The sequence below is a fragment of the Bos taurus genome, chromosome 16 (genome assembly GCF_002263795.3).
Source record: "Bos taurus isolate L1 Dominette 01449 registration number 42190680 breed Hereford chromosome 16, ARS-UCD2.0, whole genome shotgun sequence".
NCBI classification, from domain to species: Eukaryota; Metazoa; Chordata; class Mammalia; order Artiodactyla; family Bovidae; genus Bos; species Bos taurus.
Window position 1 is genome coordinate 23,343,235 of NC_037343.1, and position 24,896 is coordinate 23,368,130.

The following is a 24,896-nucleotide window of genomic DNA, read 5'->3' on the forward strand; positions in this document are numbered from 1 at the left end:
GTTTGTTAAGATTTTCTGCCCATTTTTTGATTGGTTTGTTTTTTTTTCTTGTTGCTGAGTTGTATGAGCTCTTTGTATATTTTGGGATCAGGCCCTTGTCTGTTGCATCATTTGCAAATACTTTCTCCCATTCTATAAGTTGTCTTTTTTAATGGTTAAAGGAAAATAATTTTCAGTACAAAATTCTCTACCCAGCTAAACTCTCAATGAAGTGTCATGATAGGGTTACCAGTTAGCTTTTGCCATAAAAGAAATCACCTTAAGATTCATTAATTCATTTAATGAAGCAAAACATTTATTATTTATCATAATTCTCTGGGTCATCAGTGTGGTTTTTCTGCTGACTTGGTGAATCTTTCCAGTCGGGGGTAGATCATCTAGGATGGCCTTGTACACACATGTTGCAGGCTTGGAGGTCTAAAGCAGAAGGAAGAGGGGCCCTCAGTTGAAACAGCTTATCTCTGTTCCACATCACACAGTCTCTCATTTTCCAACAAACTAACCCATCTTCTTCCCATGTTGGTTTTGGGGTTCCAAAAAGCTGCAAGAGAAGACACCACCAATGTACAAGCATTCCCATTTCTGCTCACCTCATGTTTGATACTGTCCCATTGACCAAAGGGCTTCCCAGATGGCTCAGTGGTAAAGAATCCACCTGCCAATGCAGGAGACACAGGAGTCATGGGTTTGATATCTGGGTCAGGAAGACCTGCTGGAGGAAAGAATGGTAACCCACTCTAGTATTCTTGTCTGGGAAATCCCATGGACAGAGGAGGCTGGTGAGCTACTATAGTTTATGGGGTCGCAAAAGGGTTGGACATGACTTAGTAACTGAGCACAATGGTAATAATTCAAGGTGGAGAATTATTGCAGCTGTTTGGTAAATAAATTACCACAGGTAGACTAAAAACATTTTTTATATGCAAGGTCTCCCCAAATCGATCTTTCACACAATATTTTTCAGTTGTTGGAGAAAGTGCTCCACCAAAGTAAAGAAGTGAGTTAAGAAAAAAGGAGACCTGGAATCCAGAAAATGGAGGATCTATCACAAAATAAAATTAAAAAACAAAAAAAAAAAACATTCTTAGGAGGTCACATGAGGACAGATCTATGGCAAACACAGAGAACAATCAGTTCAAATTGAAGTAGATCAGGAAAGATTCTAAAAATGACTTTTTAACAAGGTGAATTTGATAGAACACTTTATGTATTTCAACCTACCCAGAGTTTTGACAATTAGGGGGAAATGGTTGGGGTTGACTTTGTGATATGTAAATAGAAAACCAAATGTAATAAGCAAACCAAAAAAAACCAAAACAAAACAATTTTATTAGTTCTAGGAAAAACAAACATTATGCAAGAAAGAAAAAACACTTGTTATTTGTCACCATTATAGGACAAATCAATTCTGTTCTGCATTTATTTTGGAACCAGTATATTGAGGGATTAAAATTTCCAATAAGTGGGGAAAAAACAAAACATTTTTAATCACTGTTTTCACTCACAATCTCTCAGATCTTCCTTCCCTGCTCAATAGTAAATCCTTTAACACTTCGGGCAGGTCCCATAACTTTCTATTTATGTTCAGTTGTTAAAGTTCAGTCCCATCCTGTTAACAAGTCTGGACTCATATCTGATTCAAAACTTTCCCTCCCCTTCACTGCAAGTCAGGCATTTGGCTTGAAGAACTTGGAGCAGGAAGGAAGACATTCTTTCATGGCTGCCCTTCTCCATCTGCAGATTCCAGATGCTTTGGGGACAGAAAAGGCAAGGAAGATTGGGAGGAGGAGTATTGGTGGAAGACAAACTTCTCCTTACTTAACCGGAGTCTGGCCTCTCTCTGCCCAATCTTGACTGGTCAGTAAGGCAAGGCATGTGGGGCAGACACCCAAAGCTGACTCTTTTGTGTGGTTCACGAGTGTGTTGATGGGGATATCAGAGGAGCCTCCTCACCCCATAGTACACTGATGTGGGATATCTATCCTCCCAACTCCATCTATTCTATCCTCTAAGAGGCTGGTCCATCCAACAGCCCCTTGCTTCTGGGGGGCCCTCATCCTGTAGGCAACCCTCTTATGTGAACTATCAGCAAAAGAGCTCAAGGCCACCTTCTGGATGGTATGCTCAATTCACTAGAGACTCACAGCCCCTTCCCAGTTGGTGCTGGTGCAGGTCATAGACTATTGCTGCTCCTTTTCTGCACCCTTGTGTCTCCCTCCAATTCCTGTCCTTGTCTTGGGTGTTCAGGGGCAGATCAGCAAGTCTGATGCCTGGGGTATGAGATGCCCATCTCTTTCTGCCTTGTGGCAGACACATCCAGGCTTTACAAATGAGTATCTGAGGGGTCCCTTTATTCGAAGTTAGGGAAGGAAAAGCAATCCCTCTGCTCCCCCTGGGAGAGTGGCAATGCCATCTTACCACAAGCACTGTACTCCCCATGAGGTTAGCAACTCTGAAAATTCAAGATTTCTTATGTAAACTGCCACTGCCCCCTCCCTTACCTTTCATCCTTGGTGTGGCACCAGGATCACGGCTGGAAGTTCTACCGCCTCCTAGGAAGCCCCAGAAGGAACTGTCTGACTCCCCTCTGCCAAAGAAGTAGGGCTCTTTGAGCCTTTTACTTTCATATTGGGGTTTTAGTCACAATTCTGGGACAACATGCTATTATATCTGTTCCTATATCTGTCTCTCTGGCTAAACTATGATCTTTTAAAGACAGATGCCTTATCTTATTCCTCAATGTATCACAGCCCTTAGCATAGCACTAGACATATAACAAGACCTCAGTAAATGAAGAGTGAAAGAAGTAGGAATGAAAGAATAATTGATAGATAAATTTCAATAGATAGATAGAACTGCTTTCCAGCTTCCACTGATATTAACAAAGAGTAAACCAGTACTGGTCTTGTGTATTCATCTCAGCCTGAGACTGCAAAAGCATAGCAGTGAGAATTCCATTTTAGAGGCCCCTGAAATTGATGGTTTTAGGCTCTCTTTTCATCCTCTTTCACTCCTTTTATTCCTCATTCTCTCAGGCTTTGCTAACCTCAGAAACAATGATATTAACACCATATTAAAAAGAAGAAAAATAAACATTTTTCATCTAAAGTAACTGGATGAGAAATTTTTAAGAACCCTGGTATTTTTAAGTAGAAAGGCTTTTAAATTTTTCCACGATTCTAGGATGATATAAAATAATTCCTTAAAGCTTCAGAATTTTTCTTTGCAAATGCTTCCTAGGAGTCAGATCAGGAGAGGGAGAAAAACAAAAAGCCTAGCTTCCCCATTGCTAACTTTTAATTTATTTCTTCCCCAAGATCCACCTTCCCAGGAATATAATTCATCAGCATTTCTGAATGTCTGAGCCATGAAAAAGGACCAGAAGTCTAGAATCATGGATTGCCCCGCTAACACTTTCACCAACCTCCTGTGAGACTAAGCAAGTAATTCTGTTTGGTTTCCTCATTGTGAAATGAGGAAGTTGAAGTTCCTGAATGCTGTCCCCCTCTAAAATCCTATAATTTTATGATTTATTCAGTAACTCTAAGAGCCATGAAAACTCTGACAGCAATAAAATTTCTTCTCTACAGAGAAAATAATTTCCAAACCAAATATAGCAGGCAAATAATACCCTCTCCCAAATCCCCACCAAAGATGCCCACACTTCTCCGGATTTTGTGAATATGGTATATTACAAAGAGACTTTGCAGATATAATGGTTATAGACCTCAAGATATAGAGATGGTCCTGAATTATCTGTGTGGGCCCAATTTAATTACATGAACCCTTAAAAGCAGAAAAAATTCTTCTGCTGGGATGAGAAATGTGGCACAAAGGGAAGTCAGAGAGATTCAAACAGTGAGAGGAACTCAACTTCTGTTGAGCCATATGGACAGCTTGAGGAGGACTGTAGGCAGCCTCTAGGAGCAAAGTCTGCCTGCCTCCCTCGCTGACAGCCAGCAAGTAAACATACCTCAGTCCTTCAACCCCAAAGAACCAAACTGGTCCAACAGCCTGAATCGGCTTAGAAGAGATCCAATCCCAAAGTCTCCAAAAAAGTAACACAGCCCTGCCAACACATTATTCAGCCTGTGATACCCAGAGCCAAAGAACCAACTGAGCCATGATACACTTGGACTTCCAACCCATGAAAACAGTAAGATAAGAAATTTGAATTGTAAATATCTGCATTTATGGCAATTTGCCACAGTAGCAACAGAAACCTTGTATGCCAAGTATACTTACATTTTTTTTACCCTGAATTTTCTCCTTGTTTCTGAAGAAGAAAAGAGAGGAGAAAATGATGCTCCACAGTCAGCTATTGGATAGAAATTCATCAGGCCTCACCTTCACTGCTGCTAGTTAAATGTGCTTTAGTTGTGTACAAACAGCATCCTTTCTGCTTTCCTCCTTTGAGTATTTATTTTCCAAAGTTGTCAATATTAATCATTCTGAAATCAAGCTTTAGGTTAAGAAATTTTAATTAAATTATGCTAAGGAAAAAGGAATGATGTTTTGTTTTCAGTTTTTCCAACTTGTTTGTCTCTGGTCTTCAATGATGTGCCTTAATCAGAAAGAAGAGGAAGAGGGGAAAGTGCTTTATATCATATTGGCAACCTTGGCGCTACTCTCATTAAGAAACTTTAGCATTTTTATTACAACTTCCTCTAGCCAAAGAATTATACCTCAATAAACCTATTACATGACATCATTCCCTCCTAAGTGCAATGTTTATTCCTTATAGAACAATGACTGTATACCAGTCACTGTGCTAAGTATCAAATCTGGTTTTTCTTACTGTGGGTCCTAAATCATTGACGAATTGTAAAATTAACTTAGTGGATCATGACCAGAATTTCTTAAAATATGCAGTAGAATGGAACAGAAAATATCAGTGTATATTACACATAGTAAGGGTGACCATCGCTTCATGAAATGTTTGTTAAAGTTGTATGTTTCTCTCTGTGTGTACATTTGGGTACATTATCTAGTGATGCAAAAAAAATGTATTTCCTGCTACAGATTATAGACAAAAAATTGAAAGCATTTTTGATCCATCATCTCATTTAATCCTTGCAGTTACACTAAGACTGAAAAAAGCATGATCCTAAGCAGCATTCTTAGGATCAAATGGCTAATCAATACTAGATTTGGGATTCAAATCTAGATCAGTTGATTCAAGTTCATGCCCAACCGTACACTGTCTCTCTTTCACAGGATTAAGAAACAGAACAAGAAGCCATGTTCAAAGCTATGTTCACACCTTTCATTAAGCAGTTTAATACAGAGGAAATAATATATATTTCCTAGATAGACATTTATTTTCCTAACCTCTCACTTGCGTAGATCAGTTCAGCTTCCTACCCTATGTGAACCATTTTACATGAATCATGTTTAGAATGAAGACTGATTTATGATATTTACCAAAATAAGATGTACCAGAATGAAAGTAAAATCAATGAAGTTAGCAATATACATTCAACAGGGCAGTACCTTCCCCATGACTGTGTTTATCACTTGACAAAAAGGTAGTGTCTGTGTCAAAGGTTATTTGGGATTCTCTATCACTCTCAACTAATCTTCCCATTGATTTTCTCAAATTGCACTCCATCCCCACCCCCTCCTCTACCCCCAGTCTCAATTCCCTTCTCCAACCCAGCTAGGAAGGCAGCTGGACTGGGGTGGTCCTTCTAGCTGTCAAGTATCCTGCCATGTTCCAGCTGTGTGTTACAGTCTTCATCTAACTCATCCACACTTACAGAAGTGGAAATGGAGATACCACACTCCAAAAACCTTAACAGTGTTTTTCATAAATCATACACATCCTTAGAAATAGCATGGAGTTCTCTGATACTCATCTCTGTGTTCTACACTTCCCTGTTTCCCCGGTTTGTTTTTGGCAACCTGATTTCATGAGGGCATCAGGGAGCCCATCAAACACATAAAGCCATCAAGCCACACTTATTAACATTTCTTCCACATAATTTCTATTATTGGCATTAGAAATAGACGTAGGAAAAAAATATTTTAAAGGAATGTGATTTATTTTTCCTGATACTATCTTCTTATCCTCCCTACATTTTTTTGTGGAGAGAACTGGCAAATATATTGAGAAGAAACCTCCAAGAATCACTTGAAATTATCCAGAGTCTCAACAGGTGAATGACAGGGTTTTCCATAGAAGTAAAACCAGTTCTTTTTCCTGCATCATGTAGCAATTTAAACAGCTTGCTGGCTTTCTGTATCGTTTTGCAGACCTGATCCAAATAGGTAAAAATAATTATAAGTATCTGATTCCTTTCACACTCCAATGCGAGTCCTGCCACTTTGCAAGGATTAAAGAAAAAACTATAAACTTTCTGCTGCAACCCTCCAATAACACCCTGTGAAAACCTGCACAGGAATAAAACCAGACTGCTCAAGGTACAGCATTTGGCACTCAAATTCTGTGCATCTTAAAGGGATATTGTATGTTCCTTTAAATTGTGTGTGTGTGTGTTAGTTGCTCAGTTGTGTCCAACTCTTTGCAACCCCATGGACTGTAGCCCGCCAGGCTCCCTTGTCCACAGAATTCTCCAGGCAAGAATACTAGAGTGGGTTGCCATTCTCTTCTCCAGGGGCTGTTCCTAACCCAGGAGTCAAACCCAGGTTTCCTGCATTGCAGGCGGGTGCTTTGCCATCTAAGCCACCAAGGAAGCCCTTCTTTAAATTATGTTACATTAAATAAGCCCCTGATTTCTCTAGTCCTTCCCAAGAAGGGTTGTGAGGGATGAGGGAGCCTCTTTTAAGTAAACTGAGCAAGTCTTTATTTACAACCAGAGACAAACATAGCCCCACTACAGATCCAAAGAGCCCAAGTGACTACTGGAGTACCAGCCTAGATGCCAGAATTCATCATCTACCATCCCCACCCCAGAACCCCAGAACTACAATGAATGAGCTCACCATAAAAACCATCCAAGAAGTATTAAAAATCCTCACATGCTTCTCTACTGAGTGAGGTACATCCAGTCCTTGCGCAGAATGTCCCAACAATGCCAGAGGGAGAGCACAGGACTCTTCCTGGGCTTCAGAGCTTTCTCTCACAATCCCCTGGGAATGTTCTAGAGTTACATTCAAGCAACCAGTTCAGTCATTTTGACTGAGGCAAACTAGATTATTTGGCTACAGATAAATCAACCAGATTTGATGTTCCAAATGATTGGTAAGTTCAACAAGCTCAACACAAGCCCGCTGACAGGAAAGATACCTTCTTGGTTCTTGGTAGAATTCAGATGAATAACAAATATCTCAGATACAGAATAAAAAAGAAATTTCTGATACAAAAAATGGAGCATTTCTGGTAGCTAGACAGCCCATCACCACCAACCTCGAGAACAGCACTTTCTTCCAGGGGAAGCAATTATTGCTGCCAGGGGATTCCTTGGACCACGCAGATTAGAGAACTGCCACCCCAAAGTACTGACTGTACTCTGACCTCACCCTCGAGCTGCCTGGACCATTTCATTTTTAAAAACTACCCCAAGATTGTCCTAATTTTTAAAAGTGCTGTTGTAGCCAATGTTGATGCTGTAGAAGAAGCCAACAAATCAGGCCACACAGATTCTGGTCCAGGAATGCAACTAACCAGAAGAGCCTTCTGCTCTAAGCAACATGGGGATACGCTGAGGAGCCTCTGTGGGGCCATTCAACCTCTTTGTAAAAGCATATCTCAAAAACAGAAAAACAAAACACAAATACATCATATAAGGGTTTGTCACACTAAGTCTCCACCTTCCTTTCTCTACCATCCTCATAAGCAATGAAAACAAGAAGCAGAAGTAAAGCTCCAGTCTTACCCATCATCTGACATCTTAACACTCCTTTAATTCTTCCAGAAATAAAGCATGAGTGTTGAATCTGCCAGCAGAGAATTCTACCCTTCTCTGACCTTGGCAACACTGAAAGAGCACTGCTTTCCCACTGATCCGATAGTCCCTATTTGAATAATTACTCGAGATAATCACTACAAATAAACTTTCTCCCTATAATAGTAGCTGTTCCATTTCTGGCTTTAATGTTATTCACCGTCTTCCAAATAAACATCATTTCCCGATGCCTGGAAAGTTCCCATCTTGTTCCAAATTTACATATTACTTTTCCATTATCTCAAGGCAGCAATAATAATAATAATAACAGTTATAACATCTTCTTTCTCCTAGAAGAATCCTGGCCACTTCTTACACTTTTCTGGTTTGGAATTCTCCTATGGGCTTATTTTTTCTTTCTCCTCCTCCTCCTTAGTGGAAAATGTTACTGCTAGCTGCTGGATTTAATTTAATTTAATTTAATTATGGTATTTTCCACACATGCCCACAGGCTCTTGGTAATAGTTGCATTTTTAATAAATCTAATATATAATAATGACTTTGTTTTTAATTTTCCACTGAGAGTTGGATCCTGAGTTGAATGCAGAGCTCCAGACAGGGGTGTCTGGTTCACTCCATGCGATTGGGTTTCAGGGAGCCAAAGGGATCCTAATTGGAAAATGGTTGTGCCTTTAGCCCTCCATCTGCACCTGTGTTTCATGTCTTCAGCAAACATCCCATGGGATATGAAATGACACAGTTGCTCCAGTCAAAGTGACCAAATGGGTTATGTGAGTATTCCTCAGGCTGGCCTATGAAAGGAAAATGGAGGTGTGTGCATGGTCCCTGGCCAAGACCATTCTACAAAGAGATTTTGTGGACAGCACTGTTTGATGATGGCCTTTACCTAGTGACTTGCCACCTGTAGTCACAAGTCGCTGGGTCAACTCAGAGGTAAAATTAAAGGCCGTCCAACCAAAAGATAAATCGTGTGACCATTGATCTCTCCTTCACAAAGATCACCATATGAGCATTGTCAGTGTTCATTGATTGATTGCCTTATGACTGTCCATGTCCCTTTAATTCAGCTACATGGTAAATTAAGAAAGCTTGGGGTTTTTTCCCCCTTGTCTTTCTTCCTTATCCCAGGAACTCACTGGAAAGCTCAGCTCCATGGAATGTTCTCATCCATAACTAAGGCTGCATTCGTTGGGTGCTCACCATGCATTAGACACCACTGGAATATACCTGACCTGCTTCATACAGCTTTCTCATGCAATTGTCCCCAGTCTATGGATGAGGACTGGAGAGCTACAGAAGTGAGAGAACTTGCTCAAGTTCACCCTGCTAGTCAATGGCAGAACCATCCAAGGACAGAGTCTAAGCCATTGAGCACTAGGCTGTGCTTATTAAACAAAGCGCTTCCTGCACTCAGTCACTAAGTTGTGCCTGACTTTTTGCAACCTCATGGACTGTAGCCCACCAAGCTCCTCTGTCCATGGGATTCTCTAGGCAAGAATACTGGAGTAGGCTGCTGTGCCCTCCTCCAGAGGATCTTCCCGACCCAGGGATTGAACCCACATTTATGTTTCCCACACTGGAAAGCAGGTTCTTTATCACTAGCACCTCCTGGGAAACTAAAACTCAGTGCAGCAAAATCAGCAGCAAAGCACTCAGAAAGCAGTCCCTTTTGTTAATTAAGTGGGTGCACCCTCCTAAGGTCAAGTGTAACAGACCTAAGCTCTCCGAGCCTGTCCCTGAGACCCACCCAAGGAAAACTTCACGATGGATTCCAAGCAACTATGAGAAAACCGGGCAAGCAGGACAAGCCAGAGCTCCAATATGGAGCCAGTACAGCCCTGCCCTGGCCTTTCTCACTCAACCATCACGGGGGTGGCTGCTTCAAAAGGATGGCCAAGAGCAAGGGCTCCACCAGGACACCCTGGCCACCTGCCACGGATCCGTGCAGGCCACGAAGGAAGGGCCTGAAGCATAGCTCACCCAAACCTTCAAAGAATATCTCATGATCCCCCTAGAATACAAGAGCATGGGAGGCCTGAGACAGGCAGCCAAGAGGCCCCTGCCCACTCACCTCCAAGGCTGTTGGGAGACAGCACTCCCAGCCTCCCAGGTTCTGATGAGGCCTAAGGCTTTTTGGCCTGCCTCCATCAGAGCGGAAACGCAGAGAATAAATCCTCTAAGGTCCTAGGATGTGACAGGTAAGGGGCGGAGGAGGAGGGGAGGGGAGAGGGGGTGTGCCCAGGAAAATAGTTGTGCCATCTAAAGAAGGAACAAGTTTTCCATGGTTTTTATCATTTTTCCATGGCCTAAGCTAGAGATTTTTCTTGTCTCATACTCACACTTTCTTGCAGCTCACAATTGGCTCTGCGACAACGGGGACTTCCATAACCCATGCTGCTGTGATTCAGCCCCTTTTATTCGAGGCTGTGTTTTTAGGTTGGGGAAATGACCACAGGGAACTTAGTGCCATCAGCTGCTTTCCCCTTTGCTGAATATATGAGTAATAAATGTTCTAAATCTAAAAGCAGCTCATTCTATCTTTACCTAATCAGTCAGGGCCCTGGCCTTACATGGTGTCTTGTGTGTGTTTGACAAACTGTCCCATCAAGGATGTCACCTACTCAGACAACGTAAGGAAAATCAGCCAAAAAGAAGTTTAAATAACATCTCTCATTTACTGCCTGCCCAATATGTATATATATAAATACACACATATATCACACACACACATATAAACAAAGATTCTTCTTTTGAAGGCATCCCTGAGAAAAAGAGAAAAGTCACTAACCAAGGAGCATTTGCCTCTGTTTGCCTTTTGTTAGGCAAGCTGGTGGTAATTTGGGAAAATAAATGCAAATGCATTCAGTTTAACAAAATTAATATGTATTTTCTATAAACCAACTCAGCAGAATCCTCGGTGGGCACATATTTCAACATCAGAATTTAAAATTAAGTATGAATTCCGTATCTCAGAATCTATATGAATCCAAATGCGAAGACGTGTATGAGGATGGATCCCATTCACTCATCAAATCCCAGGCGGGCCATAACAATAAAAAAGAATGCAGGGAACTCCCTGTTACCTGGCAGGGCTTGAGAATGGGCTGTTCTGGTTAACAAATACACAGATTGCCAATTTTCAAATAGCTGGGTTCAAAGACGATGTGGAAAAGGATTAACACTAAAAGTACCATAAAGTTCTTTTAAACTTCTTTGGATTATTCAGGAGTCACTCATAAGACAGAGTAAATGAGTAATTATTAAGGGATTTAATTACTGTAGAGGGCTGCTCTGGTGGCTCCGTGGTAAAGACTCCACCTGCCAATGCAGGAGGCTCAGGTTCGATCCCTGGGGGATAAGATCTCCTAGAGGAGGAAATGGCAACTGGCTCCAATATTCTTGCCTGGGAAATCCCATGGACAGAGGAGCCTGGTGGGTGACAGTCTATGGGGTCGCAAAAGAGTCGGACATGACTTAGCAACTAAACAACAACAAAAATTACTGTAGAATACTGAATATATATAATAAGCAGAGGAGACAAACCTCATCCTAAAGTCCCAATCTGTTGAAGAGGCAAGATTTTCATTAATCACATTAGAAAACCAAGGTACCTCAGAGGCTTCAGAATTACCTCTGGGAAAACCAATTCTCACCTACCTGGCAGGGGCAGTTAAAGATTATCCAACGAAAGAACAACAAACAGCCATATTTTCATGTTATAATGTTTTCAAATGTCTTTCCATTTTCATTCAGTGGATCAGCCCTTATAAATCCCAGGTACAATTAGCTTCACGAACATCATAGACAAAGGAAAGCTAAGTTACTCCCTTCTGCAAAATGTGAATGTATCTAACATGCCCAATCTCACTGGTCTGCTCACACACACACAAAAAAGTTACTACAAAGTCATCAACCTTTCCAGTTGGACTCCTCAACTCTGTTTTATTAAGAATGATGTCATCGTGCACTACTTCTTAGTTTACTTTTTAAAAATACATTTCTTTCCCCCTAGAAGCATCTAACCATAAAGACAGTCTACAGACTAGAGTCATTTGAAACTCATCCATCAGGTTTCAAATACACAAGCAAGAAGCCCAGAGGGGTGGAGAGGGGCCTGTTGGCACAGATGATCATAACAATAATTTTCATTTAAAAGCACTTCAGTGTGAAGGCACTCTGGTAAACCCTTAACAAACACCTAATTTAATTCTCACACTAAGCCCAAGGGCTAGATTTTATTATATCCATTTAGTGACTGGGAAGATGGAGCGTAAGCAGTTGAGTAATTGACCCAAGATCAAATGCTTCACGCCAGGTCTAGGTCCCTCACCCTGGTCAAGTCACAGCGACTGGTACCCAGAACCCAATGAGAAAGCTTCAGCATGCAGATGGAGCCCAGGATCAACAGTGAGGAGGTCACTGCCTTTGAGCTCATAACTCTTCCGCGGACCTGAAGTGGGGAGCAACCAGTGTCACAGGACCTGCAAGAGACAGGCTGCTGGCATGGACTAACCTGCTGTTTCTTCTCACTAAACCGCTAACCCTTTAAGGACAGAGAGTCTGTCTGCTTAATCTTCATCCTCCCAGTGCCTAGGATGCTGCCCTGTGCAAAGGAGGCTTTAAATAAACCTCCTTGAGCAGAACTTCATAATTCTGTTCGTAGAACAGGTTTGAATAGAAAACAGTTGGCTGTAACCAAAACTCAGCTTCACTCTTTTCCCCATTTGCCTCTTCAAACCCACCTATGACCAAGTTCTTTCTTGGCCTTAGGCAGATCCCAGAACTTTCTCAAGCACTCTTAAACAATGTAAAATGTGATCAACTCTAACAATCACCCAACCCTAGTCCAGACTGACGCTATATCCAAACTCCAAAACAGTCGGGAACTTCTCCCCCTCATCCATGCACCCAACCCAGGCCTGTTGCAGAAAGGCGGACCCCTTCCAAGGCCCGAAACTGTGCTCTTGTCTAACACTCAGAAATGAATTGTCTGAGGAGACACTTGTGCTGACAAAGCAAGAGATTTTATTGGGAAAGGGCGCCCGGGTGGAGAGCAGTAGGGTAAGGGAACCCAGGAGAACTGCTCTGCCGCGTGGCTCGCAGTCTCGGGTTTTATGGTGATGGGATTAGTTTCCAAGTGGTCTTTGGCCAATCATTCTAATTCAGAGTCTTTCCTGGTGGCGCACGCATCGCTTGGCCAAGATGGATGCTAGCGAGAGGGATTCTGGGAAGTGGACGGACACGCGGTGTCTCCTTTAGACCTTTCCCGAACTCTTCCGGTTGGTAGTGGCTTATTAGTTCCATATTCCTTATCAGGATCTCCTGTCATAAAACAACTCATGCAAATGGTTACTATGGTGCCTGGCCAGGGTGGGCGGTTTCAATCAGTGTGCTTCCCCTAACAGACCCACTGACCGGAGAGGAGAGGATGCTCTTATTCACAGATTCTCCCTCTGCCTCTCAGCTGACCCTCGTGCTTCCCTGTGTGCCCTAGGGCAGAGGATAGCATGTCTCTCCTCTTGATAACTATGAGAAACAAACTATTTTCCAATGACGAGTCTCCTGATCTGTTGGTCTTATTATACCTCACATTTTTTATGAATACACTGTATTTTAAAACAGGAAGGCATCAAGATAACTAGAGGGTTATTATCATATGTAAAGGGCTCAGAAATCATAAGCATACTGGGGCCTTGAAGATATAAGACACTGACTTCCTAGTTACACATGGGACAAGACACACCTAGCAGATACATCATTAAAATGCACCGAATCTCAGGACTTCCCTGGCAGTCCACTGGTTAAAATTCTATGCTTCCAATGCAGGGGATGCAGGTTCAATCCCTGGTCAGGGAACTTAGATCCCACACGCTTTGGGGCACAGCCAAAAGATTTTTTTAAAGAGAGAAAAAAGTACCCAATCTCTAATGTTTTCTTTAGCACCCCAAGCCACTTGAGGACAAAATCTGACTTGACTTCAAAAATCCATCCAAACTTAATAAGCACCTTCCATATTCAAATACTAGAAAAAAAATATATAAATAAGATGTGGCTCCTGGCCCTCTAAGAGCTTACAATCTAATTTCATCAAGTGGAGAGTGAGGGGAGTGAAAATAGATACTTTTTTTAAAGTGGAGTATCATTGCTTTACAATATAGTGTCAGTTTCTACTGTACAAGGAAGTGAGTCAGCTATATGCACACATACGCCCTTTCCCTCTTGGACCTCCCTTCCACCCCACCCCATCACACCCCTTTAAGTCATCCCTGAGCACCAAACTGAGCTCCCTGTGCCATTCAGCAGGTTCCCACTGGCTATCTATGTTACACGCAATGATGGACAAATGTCAACGCTATTCTCCCAGTTCATCCCACTCTCCCCTTCCACCACTGTGTCTGCATGTTCATTCTCTACATTTGTGTCTCTATTCCTGCCCTGGAACTAGGTTCATCTGAACCATTTTTCTAGATTCCACATATACGCTTTAATATACGAGACTTTTCTCTTTCTGACTTACTTCACTCTGCATGATGACTCTTGTTCCAGCCACATCTCTACAAATGACCGCATTTCATTACACTTCTAATATGCCACTGCTGCTGCTACTGCTGCTAGGTCACTTCAGTCGTGTCCAATTCTGTGTGACCGCATAGACGGCAGCCCACCAGGCTCTGCCGTCCCTGGGATTCTCCAGGCAAGAACACTGGAGTGGGTTGCCATTTCCTTCTCCAATGCATGAAAGTGAAAAGTGAAAGTCAAGTCGCTCAGTCGTGTCTGACTCTTGGCGACCCCATGGACTGCAGCCTACCAGGCTCCTCTGTCCATGGGATTTTCCAGGCAAGAGTACTGGAGTGGGGTGCCATTGCCTTCTCCAAATATGCCACAGTGAAGATGATCACTGCAGCACCTCCAAGGTCATTTGAGAGTAAAGAGAATAGGCAAACAGGGTGAAGAAGTCTTCATCAGAAAGAGACAGCTTTGTCTTGAAAGATGAATGGGAATTAACTTGCAACAGGTGAAAAGGAACAGGTGACAGAGGGCTGCTTCAGACAGGAGACAGGACCTGAATCTATTATCAGGTTCCATGTCCAGAACTACCAGTCATTTGATCTCCTGGAGACTCAAATTCAAGGCAAGGGGCAACCGGTGAAAGAAGCAGTCTGGGTAGGAGCAGAAGTTAAGCCACATTAGACAGCTTCAGTTTATGTCAACTGCAACTCATGGGGAATTAGTGAAAGGCCAGTGAGTGATGCAGGGAGATTAGCATCTCCTCAGGGAGGAGGAGTAGAAATTGAGTAAGGGACTTGAAGAGAGTGCAGACTGGAACATACATGTTCAAGCGTAAAGTCCTGTTAAGCCAAGCTTTTCCAAACATATCAAGTCAAATTCCCATTGTTTTTCCCAATTCATGTAGTTCTGTGAGCGCTGGGGATACAGTGAGGAGCATAGCTGCCTTCCATCTAGCTCTATGAATTCTGGAGTCTGCAAAGCAGATTGAACTGGTCAGGACTAAATTAAGATGATCTTTTAGTCAGTTACCCTAACAATTTTGTATATTGAGATTATTGTGTTGTATGTCAACCTCTTGAAGGCATCGATACATAACCAGGAAGGAGAACTCTTCAATTGAGTTTCAATCCTGGCAAATCCTTCTTTGCTAGTTTTTTCCCTTCACAACTTTGCTTATTAAAGATTAATCTTCTATGCAACTTGAAGTTCCTTAAGTTTAACTTGAAAAAAAGAGGAATTAATTTTGAAATTTGAAATTAATAAGAAAACTGTTAACAATCATAAGGTGAACAATATAGAAACAACTGCATTTCAAAAGCATGTTTTTTATGTCTAGCTGTCAAAGACTTCTACGGGAGATGAATCTCATGTTTCACCTCTACAGCCAGAGATTTCAATTAGTGCACAGGAAATTCTACATATAAATGTGCTTTGTACACTTGAAATATTATTCAGATTTTAATATCTATTATTATTAGTATCCTATGACTGACTAACTTCAGTAACCATGTCTATATATTTTGCAAGTAAAAACAGAATATATCTGGTCATTATCTTCCTTACTAGTTTTAATATGGTGGGAAAAAAAATTTAATTACTTGCTAACTGTAGTATCTCCTCCTTTAAAGTATAATAAAGATTTAATCCAGGAAGTTCACCCTGCCCACATTCATTTCATCACCTTTCATGAAAATTGATTCAGGGAATAATTTTACTCAGTGGTGGAAATTTTTTAAAATTGTACAGGCTGGAAAATTCAAAACCCATCAGCCAAAAGGCAACTGGTTTACAGTATGCAAATATCTTAGCCGGAATCTCCATGGAAATTATTTCCCCTTCTCCTCTTTGAATTAGCCCTTTGGAGCTTTAAACCTTAAAGTCAAAAGTTCCCTTTTAACAAAGGTCAACCCTGGAAAATCGCTCCCTACCCCACAAAGCAAACTCCCTTTTGGGATTCTCAAGCTGAAGTTGATTTCCTGAATTTACCAAATGCTTAGTCTCATTACTGTTTTATGTCCTCTAATTGAGGAAATTCTCCCTTTCCAAAGGCGTAACTATTCCCAGCAAGATCCCACTGCTTCTCCATGACTAGCATGCCAGGAAAATCACTGCTATACATTTAAGTGCTTTCTGATTTCTGCCAGCAGCAGGGAGGAACTTCACCAACATCATCCCCTCCCTTCATCAAGATTTCTTTATTTCCAAATGCAACCCAGGCACTAGCAGAGAACAACCTGCTGATTCCCTTGAAGCAAGAGGATTGTAGGCCAAAATTTTTAACTGCTGCTATTTATTCCTTCTTCCATGTATTATAAGACATATCCATATTTATCCCTATGTCCTCACTCACACAAATTAAAAAAAAAAAATTGACTTGGAGTTAAGGGTTGGGAGTGTGGGGAGTAAGACATTGTCAAAGAACACCAAATAACCAAAGCAGTGTATCTAAAGAGAATGGAACACTTCTGATTTAGGGTCAAAAGTAGGACAACTATTATTGTCCTATTAGATCTGTGTAGAAACACCATGCTCAGAAAATGAAAGAAAAGCTCAGAGAATTAGAGACCTACCCAAGGCCATGTAACTAGACAAAACCAAGTTATGGGTCTGGAGTCTCACATTTGGGGACTGCCCGGCTCTACACCCCACGTTCTCCCCAGGGTGTCTGCCGTACTAAAGGAAGTGAACTTTTGTCCTGCTGAGATCTATTGGAACGGTGGTGGCATTACACGATACGTTAATAATGAGTGCTATCAGATTATATAAACCCAGGTTTTTAAAAAACCATCTCAGCCATTACATCTTATGATCCTATGTACTTTATTACTTCCTAAATAATGCCGTCCTAAACTGGAATGTCAACCTTTCATAGCACAATTTCATTATTTAAATAATTTTACTAACATCCCATTTTCAAATGACAAAGTCCAAATTCCTTGATGGTTAACAAAGCACTTCATTTGTTTTGGTTTTTGTTTTTGCCCACATCACATGTCATGTGGGACCTTAGTCCCCCAGCCAGGAATTGAAGCAACGCCCTCTGCACCGAAAGTGCCAAATCTTAACCACTGAACCGCCTGCTTCCTCCAATTTACTAAGCTGGAGAAGACTGTAGTTAGCCAAGAGATTAGGTCAAAGCAATGAAAGCTACCTTCTGTCTACTGTTGGTATATTTGAAATTTTACCATAATAAGAAGTATTTTTTAATTACATTGTAAGAGTACAGTATTTCCCAAATTTCAGATTCTGTGTACCACCTTCATAATTTGGACCATTTCTGAGTAATATTACTATATAATATCATGTATAATATTTTTCTTTTTATTAACTTTAAACTGATCAACTGTTTTACCAAGACCTGTATTAATACTAGTATGCATGAAATCACAATTTTAATGTGTTTGCACCATCATTTTGTAACATATATTAAAATCAGCATATTACTATCAAAATATTTCTACACATGCCATCCACAGCAATCCTTGGTAACAACAAAGGTATACAGATCCTACTTTGGGAAACATCAAGGGGAGAAAAAGTATTGAGGTTTGGCCTTATCAAGAACAACAAGTAGTTCAATTACACGGAAACAAAAAGAATATTGAAAAGAAAAATAAATACTGCCTTTGTAAAGCTTAAATGAGGCCAAGCTAAGAAATACTTTTTTGGTTTTTGTTTGCTTGTTTTGTTTGGAGTATAATTGCTTTACAATGTTGTTAGTTTTTGCTGTACAATGAATTGAATCGGCTATATGGATACGTATACTCCCTCCCTGTTGGGCCTCCCTCCCACCCACCCCCAGACCACACATCCAGGTCACAACAGAGCGCCAAGCTGAGCTCCCTATGCTAATTTATAGTAGGTTCCCACTGTTGTTTGGTTTTCTGCGTGCTCAGCCGTGTCTGACTCTTTACGATCCCATGGATTGTAGTCTACCAGGCTTCTCTGTCCATATGATTCTCCAGGAAAGAATACTGGAGTGGGTTTCCATGACCTCCTCCAGGAGATCTTCCTGACCCAGGGATCAAACCCACATCTCTTATGTCTCCTGCATCAGCAGGTGGATTCTCTACCACTAGCGCCACCTGGGAAGTCCCCCATTCACCAGCAAATCCATTCAGTTCCACTTTCAAAATAAAGGCAGACATTTCTCACTATTCCACAACCATGCCTCAGAGACCCTTGTTTGTCTCTTGCTTGGATTATTCAAATAGCTTTCAAATGGCTTCCAACTTCCATCTGATACCCCTATCGTCTCTTCTCTACAAAGCAGCAAGAGGTATCTTTTCTTGAACTAAATTGCTCAGCATGTATTTTATAAAAACATCATGGCCCTACATAACTATGGCAAAGTTATCAAAATCCAGACAATCAAATTGACACAGTACTACTATCCAGTCCTCAGTGTATTCACTTTGCATCAACTGCACCAATAACGTCCTTGAATAGCTATTTGTTTCTTCCCTGTACAGGATCCAGTCTTAAATCACATGTTACATTTAGTGGTCATGCTGCTTTAGTTTCTTTTAAACTGAAACAGTTCCTTAACCTTTTTTATGTTTCAGGAACATGCTATTTATGAAACATAAAAGTCAGTTCATCTGCAGAAGGCTTCTTAATTCGGATTTCTCTGATATTTCTTCAAGATTTGATTGCGTTTTGGTGAGCACTTCCTTATTTCCTGCCACTATAAGATCCTCCAGGCCAATCCTGTATTTTCCCTGCTCTCTGCCTAGAACTAGCCATGTTTCCAAGGAGCCTGATTCCTTTAACTGGAGAATGGTATTTAGAAAACAAGATCTGGGTGCCAGTTGTGCTCATGCTCCTGGAGTGGTTCTGATTCTAAACCAAGTGGCTTCCTCTTAACACATAAAAGAGAATGAGCAATGGTGGGAAGAAACGAGAACTGAGAAATCATCAGGTTTATGTTGTACTTACGCCAGTCATGGATAAAGCAGTGATTTACCTTCTGACTCCTTTTGGAAAACATAATAAATCCTACAGACCAGTTAGCTGGGAGGAAAAGTGAATGTAGATGAACCAGAGGATGCCAGAATTTGAGAGAAATAGAGGGAAGAGCAGAGCGACAGGCAATGAATGACCATTTGCCCTGGTTTGCCAAGGACGGGCTAAAGCATAAGCCTATTGCTCAAGAATAATCATCAGTAGCACCCCTTTCACTCTCAAAAATGTCCCAACCTGGACAAAAAAAGTATCTGTTCACCCTAGAAACAGCCATAAGATTAAGATTTGTGGTAGATGAACCACAGTGTGATATTTAGGGGGTTTGCTATGTCAGGCAATATTATCAGTCCTTCGTACCTCTTATAGAAATATCCATGAAGATTCAACCACTTGGCAGTTTTCCTTGGATTTCCAACGTGTCTCTATTAAACTTTCTTTCTGGCTTCTGGCTTACCTTCCTGGACTATGGCCCCCAGTGAGGTCAAGGGCAAGGCATCCATCCAAAAAGGCTAGTTTTTCCTAGTCAATTAACCCCAGCAATTTTGCAACATTTATAATCTCCCAGCTCCCTCCCCCAAGGCCCCTTTGGTCCCCTAATAGCAGATACTAGAAATAAGAGGAAAACGTTTTACCTTCTAACAGTTTATTCTCGCTTTCCCAATCCTGTCTCAGCCCACTTTATGCCTTAAATCTTCACCTTATAGCCATACCTTTCTCTAGTGTGTCCTTGTCATCCTCCAAGGTCCCATCCTGAAGGCAGAGTAGAATGGGATGTAAACCTATCAATAACTCAGCATCTATGATTCAGATTCTGATATTTGGAATTGATATTTATACAGAAAAAAAAATTTTCCTCTAATATAAAAAATGAATTTTTAAAATTACAATTACACTATGTAATTTGAAAACTCCAATTGATCACCCAACAATTTAAAATTCCAATATCTCCTGTCAATAGTAGAATACAGGAAAAATACATATAGAGCTTAATTTGGCATCTAGAATGAACACATACTTTTAAATAGGTTTTACAAAGCACAGGTTCCAGGAATTGTGGTCCTAGAAAATTTAATCAACTGCAGAAGAATCGTTATAGTTTGTGCAAGTTTGATAATTAAATGGCTTGAAATAGTTGGACTAGAAGGGTCTCCTGGTTTCTTTCAAACTGAGTTGCTCCATCAAGGGTTACCTAAGTGCAAGCAAACCCAGGTGACATTTTTATATTTCCAGGAAACTCTCGAGCCAAGATACAGCCCATGGAGAATGATCAAATCTTCATTAAAATTCCCCAGAGTAGGAATGGAGACCAGGAAATAAGACTTTCTCGCCTCACCGATGTGTTTAGCACCAGAGCTCAAACTGTGAGAGCTGCTCAAGAAGCACGTCTCAGTTTTGGCTGAGGGTTCTTATAAAACCCAGGGCTCCCGCAGCTTCCGCCCGGCTTCCTGCAGTGAGGAGAGGGGTCGTCCCCAGGTCAGCAGGTAGGTGTGACACAGCCTTGATGGAGAGGCTCTCTGGCATTCTGAGCGGCCGAGAATGTGGGTCAGAGCGCATCCGGGGAATATCTGCGGACTCGGCCTGAGGCTGGGAGTGTTCCCTCACCCCTCTACCCCCTTATCCACACCCCCACCCCACTTCTCTCCTCCCGCTCAGGGTCTGGCCCTACCCTGGAGGGATCTTGCTAATGGTCTGTATCAGACTCACCTCAGAAGAGTCTTCACGCTGCACACACCTGCTTCCACAATTCAGAGCAGAAATTCCAACAAGAGTTTCACCCACTAATTTTCCCCGATGCTGTCACTGTTGGGGTTTGAGCGAAGTAGGGAGGTGGTTGTGACGTGAACGCCAGATTGTAAATCAGGAGACTGCTCTTGTTGGCATGCTCCTCTTCACTTGCAGACATCAAAAGTGGACAGACATTGCTGAGCCACCCTGGGATTCAGTTTTCTCATCAATAAGGGAGAGTTTGGAGAAGTATAGTGGAATGGAAAGGTCTTGGGACTAGGGGTCATAAGTTCTAATTTTAAAACCTCAAGCATGTAATTTAACCTCTCTGCGCTTCAATTTTGTTTCCTTTAAAAGGACAGGAATACCTGTACTACAAGGCTGTTTTGAGGGTCAAAAAAGATAAAGTGAATGTTCTTTAAAAACTGGTTTTTTTATGGTTCTTTTTGTTGTTGTGGATCATTTTTAAAGTGTTTATTGAGTTTGTTACTGTATTGTTTCTGCTTTATGGTTTGTTTTGGTTTGACTTTTTGACCCAGAGGCATGGGGGAACTTAGCTCCCTCACCAGGGATTGAACCTGACCCCCTGCGTTAGCAGGTGACATCTTAACCACTAGACTGCCACGGAAGTCACTAGAAACTTGTTAAATGACACAGATATCCATCTTTATTCCAGTTGTCTCTGCTCTACCATTATCTTCTAAGTATTTTTGTTTCCTAAAATCACGATTTCAAAAACTTTCAAAATGAAACAACAGCTACTATTCATGATACTTCCATGACTCTTCCATAGATTTTCCCCTATTCTTCCTTGAAATGGGATCTCCGAATAAATGAACCAAAAGCCAGCCCACAGTGATCTCCGCCGTGATGAAAAAGAGCCCTGCTTGGGGCACATTGAAACCATGTAAGTCCCAAACTGTCCACCAGGGGGCAGGGTGTTTAAAAGGGATTTTTCTCATGTTACACCTTAAGAAGTGCTTCCCAGGTGGTGGGTTCGATCCTTGGGTCCTGAAGATTCCATGGAGGAAGGCACTGGCAACCCACCCCAGTATTCTTGCCTAGAGAGTCGCATGGACAGAAGAGCATGGCAGGCTATAGTCCATGGGGTAGAAAAGAACTGGACGGGACTGAAGCGAGTTAGCATGCACACACTCCTTAAGAAAGGAAGAGTGTCCATAGAAAATACTTAATGCACTCAGAGAGTATTAGAAATAGAATTTGGATGTTGGTATATTCTGAATGTGTTGCCCTTAAAAGCACTGAAACATGGCAGTGTTTTTCATACTTGTAGAACTCAAGGTCCGAAGTTGTGTTCCTGCTTTTAAACTTTAGGAGGTAACAGATAACATTCTTCAGTGTGGTGATAGGTTTACAGGTGTGGGATTTGTCAAAACATATCAATCAAAGGGGCTTCTCTCATGGCTCAGTTGGTAAAGAATCCACCTGCAATGCAGGAGACCCTGGTTCAATTCCTGGGTCAGTAAAATCTGCTTGGAGAAGCGATAGGCTACCCACTCCAGTATTCTTGGCCTTCCCTTGTGGCTCAGCTGGTAAAGAAGCCACCTGCAATGTGGGAGAAACCTGGGTTTGATCCCTGGGTTGGGAAGATCCCCTGGAGAAAGGAAAGGCTACCCACTCCAGTATTCTAACCTGGAGAATCCCATGGACTGCATAGTCCATGGGGTCACAAAGAGTCAGACATGACTGAGTGACTTTCATTTCACTTCATGAATCAAAGAGTGTGCTTTAAACAGGTGCCATTTATTTTATGCCAGTTAAATCCCTTTAAAGGTGTTTTTGAAAGAGAATGTATGGTGTTCAGTGTAGCCAAGAAATCTTAAAGGATTTGTTCCAGCTATTAACAGAAGCTATGGGAATGGAAGATTTTGGTACATCATGAGAGAAGCACAAGAGAAAGGAGGTTTGCTTTTCTACTTTCATATACTTCTGTATTGGTTGATTCTTTTAGCATGATCATATATTTCCAGTTTCAAATTTTAATACATTTAATTTCAAACTTTAACAATTAAAATTGACTTTTAAGAAGTTGCATGCTTATTTTAATATATTTACCTTCCAGTTGTATAGATTGCTGCTGCTGCTGCTGCTGCTGCTGCTAAGTCGCTTCAATCATGGCCGACTCTGTGCGACCCCATAGACGGCAGCCCACCAGGCTCCTCCGTCCCTGGGATTCTCCAGGCAAGAACACTGGAGTGGGTTGCCATTTCCTTCTCCAGTGCATGAAAGTGAAAAGTCAAAATGAAGTCGCTCAGTCAATGTCCGACTCTTAGCGACCCCATGGACTGCAGCCTACCAGGCTCCTTTGTCCATGGGATTTTCCAGGCAAGAGTACTGGAGTGGGTCGCCATTGCCTTCTCCGATAGATTTCTGAGAGGGAATGAAATATTGAGAGAGATGCTTTGCTAAACCGGAGGAAGGGTAAAGGAAAAAACTGTATCACAATGAAGGACACAGGGTTAGACCGGGGAGGGGTGGCAAGACCCCAGATGGAGGCTTTGAATATCCAGGAACAGCCTACAGAACTGCTCCAAAGCAGCTTCAGGACTCGAATCAAGAGCCTCGCTTCTTCATAGATTCTACCACCAATCACTGATTTGATTCGCAGGTGGGCCTGGGGTGGGAATCAGAACCAGAATTATACCTCTCCACGTGATTATGAGGAACCACTGGGCTTAGGAATCACTGTTTTTAGGAGTCTAGAATGTTGATGCTCAGTTCTATTTAGAACAAAGACTGTCCAGTAGATGGCGCTGCTGTCACTGAAACGGAACTAAAACAAAAAATGTCCGCATCTTTCCAACAAAATGAAAATTTGGAGACAATGGTTGAAGCCCTGCTGTGGAGAGCATTGACTGGCAATCAGAGAAGTTTGAGTTGTGTAAGTTCATGAACTATGGCAACTGAATAATTGTGGATGAAGGTTTGTGAAATTATACAGGAGGCAGTGATCAAGACCATCCCCAAGAAAAAGAAATGCAAAAAAGGCAAAATGGTTGTCTAAGGAAGCCTTACAAATAGCTGAGAAAAGAAGAGAAGTGAAAAGCAAAGGAGAAAAGGAAAGATATAAGCATCTGAATGCAGAGTTCCAAAGAATAGCAAGGAGAGATAAGAATGCCTTCCTCAGTGATCAATGCAAAGAAATAGAGGAAAACAATAGAATGAGAAAGACTAGAGGTCTCCTCAAGAAAATTAGAGATACCAAGGGAATATTTCATGCACAATAAAGGGCACAATAAAGGACAGAAATGGAATGGACCTAACAGAAGCAAAAGGTATTAAGAAGAGGTGGCAAGAATACACAGAAGAAGTGTACAAAAAAGACCTTCATGACCCAGATAATCACGATGATGTGATCACTCACCTAGAGTCGGACATCCTGGAATGTGAAGTCGAGTGGGCCTTAGGAAGCATCACCACGAACAAAGATAGTGGAGGTGATGGAATTCCAGTTGAGCTATTACAAATCCTAAAAGATGATGCTGTGAAAGTGTTGCACTCAATATGCTAGCAAATTTGGAAAACTCAGCAGTGGCCACGGGACTGGAAAAGGTCAGTTTTCATTCCAATCCCAAAGAAAGGCAATGCCAAAGAATGCTCAAACTACCGCACAATGGCACTCATCTCATGCTAGCAAAGTAATGCTTAAAACTCTCCAAGCCAGGCTTCAACAGTACGTGAACCATGAACTTCCAGATGTTCAAGCTAGTTCTAGAAAAGGCAGAGGAACCAGAGATCAAATTGCCAACATCCACTGAATCATTTAAAAAGCAAGAGAGTTCCAGAAAAACATCTACTTCTGCTTTA

At 41.6% G+C, this 24,896-nt stretch overlaps 1 long non-coding RNA gene across 1 annotated transcript; it reads right to left on the reverse strand.

Moving 5' to 3' along the window:
* Positions 1 to 292: 292 nt before the first annotated feature.
* LOC132342420 (uncharacterized) lies at positions 293 to 21,110 on the reverse strand. The gene is made up of 3 exons (XR_009490787.1): positions 21,048 to 21,110; positions 20,054 to 20,093; positions 293 to 541 (listed from the first exon to the last, which is right to left on the reverse strand). It is a non-coding gene; the product is annotated as an uncharacterized lncRNA (long non-coding RNA).
* Between the last annotated feature and the right edge of the window lie 3,786 nt (positions 21,111 to 24,896).